Genomic DNA, 9,832 nt, shown 5'->3' with positions numbered 1-9,832 from the left:
TAAAGACAGTTCATTTTATTACTGTTACTTTATATTGAATTTTTAACATTAAAAAAGATTGCAAAAATTCTATTAGTATTTTTAGTATTAGAGTAGAGCCCTACTCTTTCTTCCATAAAATCTGTAGGCAAATTTTTATATATTTTTTTAATATTTTTTGTTGCACTTAAACATTCTCTACCAAACAGGATAGAACTCTGGTGACTGTGGCATACATGTTCTCTAATAATCTGTTATATGTTCAGAAAAAATTGAAGCTGTTATTTATAACCTTTTCAAAGCATAATTACAGTCCTATTTTCAAACAATGTTTTGAATTCCAAGGCTTCCTGCTAGTAGGTATAATACTTTTCCAGTCCTCTGCTTCTCACTTTGATTCTAGATATTCCTTCTAACATCTAACACACAAACCAGAAATTTTGCTCCAAATTTTTGGTCGACTTTTTTAATGCCTAACTTTCAATTAGTAATAATAAAAAAATAAATACAGCACATATGATACAGGTAAGCTTAGACCTAAATGAGAGTTTCTGTTTAGAATTTCCAATAAGCTATTGTTCCAATAGGCATTAAAAACTATTTTTCTCCCAAGACCACACAGAAAATTTAACATAATTTGATATAATCACCTTGGTCAATAAATCATAGTATCTGTTTTTCAAAAAAAGAGAGTCTCGTGGAAATCATTGGAAAAGTGAGAAGAGAATAATGCCTGAAACAGGTTAGGTTTATTAATAATCCTAGGTTCTTCTTCCTGATGAAGTCACTGTAATTAAATGGTGCTAACCATGGTCAACTTGATATATAGTCAGACATAGAAACATTTTAGAGAGGAAAAGCTTAATTCAACCAAAGCTAGTGAATAATATTCAAAAGATTCGGACTTCTTTTTTTAATACCACATTAATTAATTATTTTAAATTATATGGACAGAAATATTCAGCACACTCACTGATAGGATTGTTTGTATATCTTTTAATTCTGTGAAAAATTAGATGTTCAGCGTGATGCAGATTGTCAGTGACTTGATTTTAGGCCTTGTTATTACATTTTTAGAACATTTATTCAGTAGAATCTTCAGTATCTTTGTTACTGCTATATAAGGAGAGTATATTTCACAAATGACTGTTTCAACATTATAAATAGCCCCACTACATTACAGTTGTCCCAGGAGTATCCTCACTATTGAGTAAATTGACCTTATAGGGGATGGTAAGTCCCCAACTAGATACTCTGTATTTAGCTTCAACATAACCATAAAAACGCTATAAAAAGTATCCAGCTGAGATCCTAATACAATTAGTCTCCTAGTCAAATCTGTATTTCATATATTCTGCTAAACTGCACTTCCATAAATGAACTCTCAGGGTGGGAAAAAAGTACTGCTAGAAGACATGCTTTGAAGTGTAACCTTTGCTATGTAGAAGTGGTAATTTTTAAGGCTTCTTCACAATTTTAGTAACGAGCCTGAAGTGTACAGGAATCTTGTTCTAGTAACAGTTTAGTTAACAAATAGCTAAAAATGAGCATTGTTTACTGCATCTGCATTTTAAGAGAACAACAAAAATTAGAAAAACAGTTCACTCTCCAAATTCCTTCAGTCATTTGTCTGGTGAGATTTTGAGGATGAACAGCAGCTACAGAGCAGCTTTGTGATCTGTACTTGGCTTGAATGACAAGGAATTAAGGTGCTATTGTGATTTGGATCAGTACCATCTTGAGAAAGGATAATTGTTGTGATGGAAAAGGGTCATTAAGCTGTTCCTAGATCTTAGAACATTAAAAAAATCTCGCTGAATGTTACTTTCTGACAATTCAGATTTATAATTGATGTTGCTAAATGAGAAAGATGAAAAGATGAGCAAATATTTTCCGTAATATCTTATGTATATCAAGTTCTTGGCTCCTCCTTTCCCCTCAGTATAACACAACTAAATCACAATGAGGCTACTGCGTATAATCCTGCACAAATAATTCATCCTTTAGGTTCTTCTAGGTTATCACGTTTTTTTCTTATATACAAACCCTTTTCTTAATGGAAAGAAGGGTATACTCACTACAGCAAAATAATCAGTCTTTCCCATACTTTAATTTCTCTAATCCTAGGTCTTGTTAAATCTGTGGTCACAGGTAGTTCCAGCTTCTTTTGCTAACCATCAGAAATCTCTTTCATTATGAAGCACCAGCTGCAGTGGAGAATAGAAGTAAAAAAAGGAGAGTATTCAGAAATAAAGTGGCCTGTACAGAGATCGGATACTGTTTCAGGGGTCTGGATTCCTAAGCTGATGACGCTAGTGTCTAGACCTAACATGTTCTCCTCATCTCAGTTTGGAAAAACCATGAAATGAAAGCATCTCCAAACCTGGCTTGTGCAACAGAGTTTCAGGTGAATTCTAAGCCTTGGGTCAAGTACATCTTCTCTTCTGTACAGGTTGTTAAACTGTTCAAAGCAGGTTCAGTTCTCTCATTCAGTTCACTGAATGACTTAGCGAACAACCCATACAAACTTAAATTACCCATATTTCTAGAAGAGGAAATTAGGAGTAGAAAATAAGAGAAAGAAAGAAAAGAGAGAAAAGCAAGGTATAGCTACTGCCTCTTCAATTCTGGTAGGATTCTGCTATCCAATCCAAGGACAATAGAGACACAACATGTGCTTGCCTCGTGCTTTCTCTTAAGAATCCTTGGGCTTTCCTGAGCTCTTCCCCCAGGTGGGGGTTCCAGTCTGGTGGTCACCGGGGAGCTGGGTTAGGGGCTCCAGGGGCAGATGTAGAGCATTGCCTGCAGTGTGCCAGGGCTTGACAGCCACTGTGGGGCTGGGCTCCAGGGTGAGGTGGGGTGGGAGAGGTGTGTGGAGCAGGGCCCTGCATCACCAGGTAAAGACTTAACCTGTCCCTTCACCAAAACATGCACTTGAAATATTTCAAGCCAACAATTCTTCCAGTGTCTCACACTGGTTTCAAAAAAAGGAAAAGAGAGCCAGGGTTGCCTGTATGCTTCTCATCCCTGAAGCTCCCTATTGCAAAAATTGACCAGAATTTTGACCATAATACCTGAAAGCAACATCATATTAATGGCTCCAGAGAGAGTATATTATGTCCTACATCAGATAAAGTACAAAGTTACTCTGTAGGAAGTAATTTAAATCAATACAAAACACCTCAGAATTCTCAGAGAGACTTTGCCATTCTACCTGCTTTCTATTGATGTACTACTAAATGAAACTAAGTAGTACATCAATACACAGTTTTAATTAGGATACTGGGGCCTGAGGAGATGTCTGACAGTTTTGATGGGAGAAGAAAGTGGCAAGTCAAGCAAAGAAAAAAACAGAGCTAAAGGAAAAATCAGTGTCAAGAGAATAATAAAAAAGTTAACAAAATCACCAGAGCTTGAACAAAGAAATAGAAGATAATACAGGTGAAGATCAATGTCTCAAGGCAAACAGAAGGGAGAAAATGGACTGGTGATATTGACAACAATAAAACTTTGTGCCTCTAGTTATTTTCTAGAGTGGTTGTAATTTCTTATAATAAAAATGCAAATACAGATTTAAAAAGAGAAAGAAAAAAATGTTAGCTGAAAGAATAGAAGTTTTTTCTGTTAAGTCTGTAGGACAAGTTTTTTTAGGAAATTGTATTTGAAAAGTCATTAGAAATTTTTATCTATTGTAGTATTCCTGCACTGGTGAAAATGTCTGGGGTAAAAAAGTGACAGAAATAAAAAAATATCTCAAAGTAGGCAGTTAGCTAATTGTTTAACCCAAGCTAGTTACTAAGTTATCATTAAGGCTTCCAAACTACATTTACTGATGATAAGAGTACCTCAGGTTTATTTGTGTGTGACCAGAAGAATGTTGTGGATTGCCATGCTGCATTTTGAAATGATATTCCAAGAGAAATAAATATATATAACTTCTATGAATAAATAGAAGCGACAGTTTTAATATACCACTAACCACTGTAAAATGTGTGCATGTATAGATTTCAAAAGAAAGTTTCTTTTCAACTAGAAACTACTGAACATTTTCTGAAATTTATTTTTAGATTAGCAGAAACTACTATAGGATAATAATTCATTAAATCAAGAGCTGCAAGGATAAAAATTTTAAGCATTATTGCAGTTTCAGTGGCTTAAAAGCAATTTTATTTCAATCAAACTGGTTGCTAAAATTAAGTAGAATTAGAAAAGATTTTCAGTTTTCAGTCTTATGAAGTAAAAACTATGGGAGAAGTCCTTTTATGTTGTTTTCTTTTACAACAGTTCTGTAACAAAAATATTAATTTCCTGTGTTCTTTTCTGAGACAGTTAAAATTCTGGTGACTCCTGCCCTATTACTCTTGACTTGTAACACATGCCCAAATTCAGACATTTAATTGCTGGAACTAGTATGTAATGAAGTCAATAGTCATTCAATATTTTACTGAAGATAAAATTCCTAGGACTTTTACTTCAAGAAACAATGATAACAACTAGAAACAACAAAAAGGAATTGAATTTAAAAATGTTTCTTTTTAATCAAGATATTAATTTTTAAAAAGTTGCTTCATAAATTCATTAATTTTAGGTTATGTATCTGATGTTCAAAGCAGGATTTCAGAATAATTCAGAGTGAAATATTTCTTGTGAAATTAGCCATTTCAAATTCATAAGCAAATATATGATAGGGATATAAGAAGAGAAGGACATATTTGAGAGTCCTTAGAGAAAAAGGAAAGTAAGAAAAAAGTATTCTAATTATGAATTGAATGGAGAAAATACAGTTTAAAATATCAAGATTGTGTTTTGTGAAAGACTGTCAGACATGAGTGAATTCTATAACAGAATAATAATTTTACTGAATGATCATCTTGGAATCATAATTTTTCATTCCTTGTTGAACACTAAAGCAAGATACCTTTCAATGACCATTTCACTTGGAGTATGTGAGTCTTTCCAAATATTGAAAATTTCTTTATATACAGTGTAAGAGTTCTGGAAATTTAATTCTGGTGTTTGAAATTATGTTATGAAGATCTTTAGATTATGCTCTTTTGGTGCTTCTGGGTATTTTGTTGTTGGTGATGGTGTTTATTGTTTGTTTGTTTGTTTTTTAATCAGCTTTACTATTTTTCCCACCATGGTCACTGTACATTTAATAAAAGATGTTAGTGAAAATTTAAAAAGTATTAATCACCTGCCTAGTTCTATTTCTATACAAGTATTTTGTAAAATACTTTTGACTTCAGGAGGAGGACTGGGAAAAGGGTTTAGCTAGTCTTTTAAAAGAGTTCCTCTTGTTATCTACATTTTCTTTTCCAGCAGAAGAAAAAAGTAGTAGAAAATGCAGTAGGAGCAGAAAAAAGCAGAATTAGAAACATAAGTAGACTGAAGTGTTATTATAAAAATCTTACTCTTGTTCTCTTATCTACAGTAATTGAAAAAATGAACAAATTTATTGTTTACAATGAATCACATAATATGAAGAGATCTATGTTGTCAAGCCTGGGTGGGTTTTCTACATAATTTTGAAGTTTGTTAAACATTTTCACCAATATCTCTTAGAAAAGAAAACAGAAAGAACAAGTACCAAACCCACCCCCCGCCCTTCAAAACAAAATGAAATAAATCCCTATCATTATTATAATGTCTATTTACAAAGAGTGCTAATAGAACCCATTAGTGTCTTTGATAATCTCCTTTTCTATTGCCGTAAAGAGAATACAAGTACAATACACAAGTTGTATGACAGAATTACAGAATGTGTAGGTTAGAAGAGACCTTCAAGATCATCAATTCCAGCCCATACCCAAACACCTCAACTAAACCATGGCACCAAGTGCCACATCCAGTCGTATTTAAACACATCCAGGGATGGTGACTCCACCACCTCCCCGGGCAGAGCATTCCAGTACTTTATCAGTCTTTCTGTAAAAATCGTTTCTGAATATCTAGCCTATATTTCCCCTTGTGCAGCTTAAGACTGTGTCCTCTTGTTCTGTCAGTTGCTGCCTGGAGAAAGAGACCAACCCCCACCTGACAACAACCACCTTTCAGGGAGTTGTAGAGAGTGATAAGGTCATCTCGGAGTCTTTTCTCCAGGCTAAACAGCCCCAGCTCCCAGTCTCCAAACCAACCACAGCAAACACTGAGTTCTTTTAAGTTTCAAAATTCTATTCAGCAATTAATTGTTCACATGGTTTGAAGACCAGCTGCTCTTAGGTGTTGTCACAATTTATTGCATCAACTGCAATTGGTTGTTGGTTAAACTGGAGATGGATCCAATGATCTTCTAACAGTTGGTTTAACAAGGCCATAAGATCCAAGAACAGAGTTTAGTTTAGTTTGAGCACCACCAAACAGTTTTAATTTATCATAAAAGACTCATCCAGTGCAGGTCTACCACCACATCTGGTCTGCAGTTAATAATTTAAGAGATTTGTGTGCAACAAGTTTTCAGTGGGAGAAGAGGGTAAAGAAATTATACCTATAGCATAGGAGTGGTGGTTTTATTCTGGAGAATGGTTTAAAATCTTTCTCTGTCACTCTCTAAATTTTTCTTTAGAGTCTTGTTTACAAGTTGCACTTACTTTCTAAGCATATATCTGTATAATTTTTTTCTTTAATTAATTTCTTCCCTTTAATTTGTTTTTTTAAGTTAAAATAACAGTCTTGTTGACAAGACTGTATACTGTATTGCTATGAGACTTCTACTCAGAATAAGATGGAGTAAGTGCACAGGTTTGGAGGATTAGGAATGCAGTAGGAAAGCTAGAATAGGTAAAAAAAAATGCTCCCAAATAAAGTAAAGATCTATAGAAGAATAGCTATAGTTATGGTTTTATTTTAAGCCATACATAATATATTGGTTTAGTTACAACCAAACTAAGGAAAAAATAATATCAAGTCTTTGAATTTTCTTCCATTGAGTAAAACCTAAAAGCAATTAATCCTCCACTGCATTTCCTTAAACCTTAAAGGAATTAATACACTGAAATAGCAAGCAAAATATCAGAAACTTGCATTTTCCTTTGCATTCACCTTTATAGAAATCTGTCTCAAATCCATTCAACAAAGAAAAGCCTAGCTGGGCTGTAACCCGATTTTACACACATCTGTCTATGTTTTCCTACATTTTTTACATATTTGATTCTTTCTCCAGGTTTTGGATGCAGAAGCAGAAAATCCTTAATTTAATGAAAGAGTTCTTTTTCCTTTACTTTGTGGTTCTTCCACTTCTGTCCTGCTTCACTGAGTGTTCTGTAAGGCTGCATTTTGGACCTTATGGCACAAAGCCCCCCCTTCAAAACAGTAGATTTCTGCAGAAGAGCTGTTTGACAGGCTGACTATCCAAGAGAGAATTAGTTGCAGGTGACTTCAAGTCCTTTTCCTGATAGCATGTTTTGCTTCTTAGAATAGGAAAAATCAATTATAAATTAATTTGCTGCAGTAACACAAGGTGTTCTTAGCTTTGACTGATCAGGAGATTGGGAGACATCTTCACCAATAAGTAACATCTTTCTTAGCACCAAGTTACCCTTCCTTTTTTTCATTCTTACTACAATTTGTTATATTTTTTAGCTTTTTGAGCCAGGAAAACTATATTATTTATAGTAGCCACTATTCTATTGGCTTGGATGGGCTGAATTTTTGTAGCTTGCATACCTACATGCAAGGTTGGGAGGCTGGATAAAAAAATAGAGTTGCATTGAATCAAATGAGTCTTCAACTATTTAATGATTTACTCTTTTGTGTCTCTTCACCAGGTCCATCAGAAAAAAGAGCAGGTATTTTTCACATATATAGCAGCAATCTTTTCATGTTTGTCAGTGCTGAAAGTATGGATATGTGGAATTTTAATTAAGGAAACCCAATAATTAAATTGAGTTTCCTAAGAAGTAATTTTGACAGACATTTTTATTTTAAAATGTAGACGTATTTATGAACAGACAAAATTAAGTGTGAAAATTACCTATAAATCTGAGATATTTTAGCTGGAAAAGATGCTATGTCTGTGGTAAACAAGGTTTAGAATTGTGAATTCTGTTATTGTGAACAATAAGATAGAACTGAAACCTGAGCTCGAATTTCATCACAATAGCAAAATTCAGTTATATTGACGATTGCTGTTTCACTTGTTTTACCTTTCAAAAAGTGTCAGAGACAAAGCTAATAATTTTTTAATTAAAAACATGATTTTTGTGCCAAAGTTAATCAAACATGGCATCTTTTGAAAGATCTAAAGGAGTATTCATGCCTGATGTGGAGGAGTGTGTCTCTGTGTTCAGAGAGGCCTCAATCACGAGTGTGATGAAGAACTGAGGAGAAGCTGCCCCATGAGGCGTGTGGTGGCTGAGGGTGACCCTGTTCAGCCTGTGTTCTCTCTCACCAGTGATGCACAGTGCCATGGGGGATGAACACACGGAGGCAGAGACTTGGGCTGGTAGCAGCTGGGATCCCTCCCTCCAGGAGCCAAGCTGGAGGCAAAAGGAGAAGGACAGTGGAGAGGAGCCTACAGTGTATGTTCAAGATATCCATCCAGGGGACAGGAGTGCCACTCATAGTGCTGATGGGGCAGTGGGAAGGCAAGCCACAGATGGGGCTGGATGGGGCCAGGAAGGGCTGTTAGTATCCTCAGTATGCTGATAACTTTGACTGTGTGCGTCTGTCATCATCATATTGAAGAATCAATCTTATCAGCCATTCAGGTATAACTTTGAGAAGGATGATGTTTATGTGGAAGGTCTCTTTTCCTCAAACCCACACATCTTTTCATTGGAACAGTATAAAATGACCCCTAAGAGATGTTTAAAGTCAGGGCACATTGACTATATTTTGTGTTCTTTATTCCCTTGCTAGCTAATGGATTTGTATTCAATTAAAGATAAACCAGGGAAAAAAAAAAGCCAAAGAGAACCACAGTATTTCAGTTTTCAATGAACTTTTAAAAAGTACTGTAACAAAAATCTCTGGTACTTAGGTTCTGGTGCTTGTTAAAAGAATTAATAAAGAGAATTGCTTAGTGTGGTGGCTTGACTGTTATTCCTCTGAAATCACAGAGCTCCTATCAGTTGCTTTATCTTTTCATAAATACAAAAGGCTGGCTCCAGTTTGCTGCTCTACAGGCATTAAAGGACCAATTTTCAGGCTTGACTGAATAAGATGACAGTAAGCAAATAATTAAATTAATGCTTAAAATGGTATTTAGGTGACTAAATAATGATCTATTTCCCAAACTTTTATACTTGACTGTTTAAAATTAGGAAGGGTAAATAAATCCTTAATTAAAATGTAGTTATTTATGCAAAAATGGAGTCATCTTCAAAGCTGGAAAAAAACACCTGGTCGATGTCCCCAGAAGAGTTCAGATATGCATGCACCTTGCAGGATTAGACCTTCAGAAGATCAAGAATTGGATCTTGAATTCAAGTTGCCTGAATTTGGTTTATAATCTTATCTTTCCTCAGATTATTTTTTTTGAAAATAGTAAAACAAAAGATATAATGATGAAATATGGAAGTAATATGAGGTCACTAAAATGCAGTTATTTAAATTGTATTCTATTAATGTGGAAAGCTATGGATTCAAATTCACTTGTGTAAGGTTCATTTCACTCAAACCTGGGTGTCCTAATTTAAGTCCCTTCATTTGGAATGATTTGCTTAGTTTCCCATTATAGATAACAGAGGTCTAATCAGCATATTTACTGGAATTTGGTCTTAAGTCCATTGTCCAGACGTAGAAGTTTAATTTAGAAAGAAGTGAATTATACCTTTGCTTCCACACTGATCAATTATTTGCCAACAATGAGGGACCTCAGGTGATTTTTAAATTGCAGTCAACGACATTTAAC

General features: G+C 34.6%; 1 long non-coding RNA gene across 1 annotated transcript; it reads left to right on the top strand.

Moving 5' to 3' along the window:
* The first annotated feature begins 6,287 nt into the window (after positions 1-6,287).
* Positions 6,288-8,461, top strand: LOC136372399 (uncharacterized). The gene is made up of 3 exons (XR_010745482.1): positions 6,288-6,451; positions 7,305-7,350; positions 8,372-8,461. It is a non-coding gene; the product is annotated as an uncharacterized lncRNA (long non-coding RNA).
* Positions 8,462-9,832: the final 1,371 nt, after the last annotated feature.

This window comes from Sylvia atricapilla, chromosome 1 (assembly GCF_009819655.1).
Source record: "Sylvia atricapilla isolate bSylAtr1 chromosome 1, bSylAtr1.pri, whole genome shotgun sequence".
NCBI lineage: Eukaryota > Metazoa > Chordata > Aves > Passeriformes > Sylviidae > Sylvia > Sylvia atricapilla.
The sequence above is the reverse complement of the archived record's forward strand: the minus strand, read 5'-3'. Positions and strand labels throughout refer to the sequence as shown.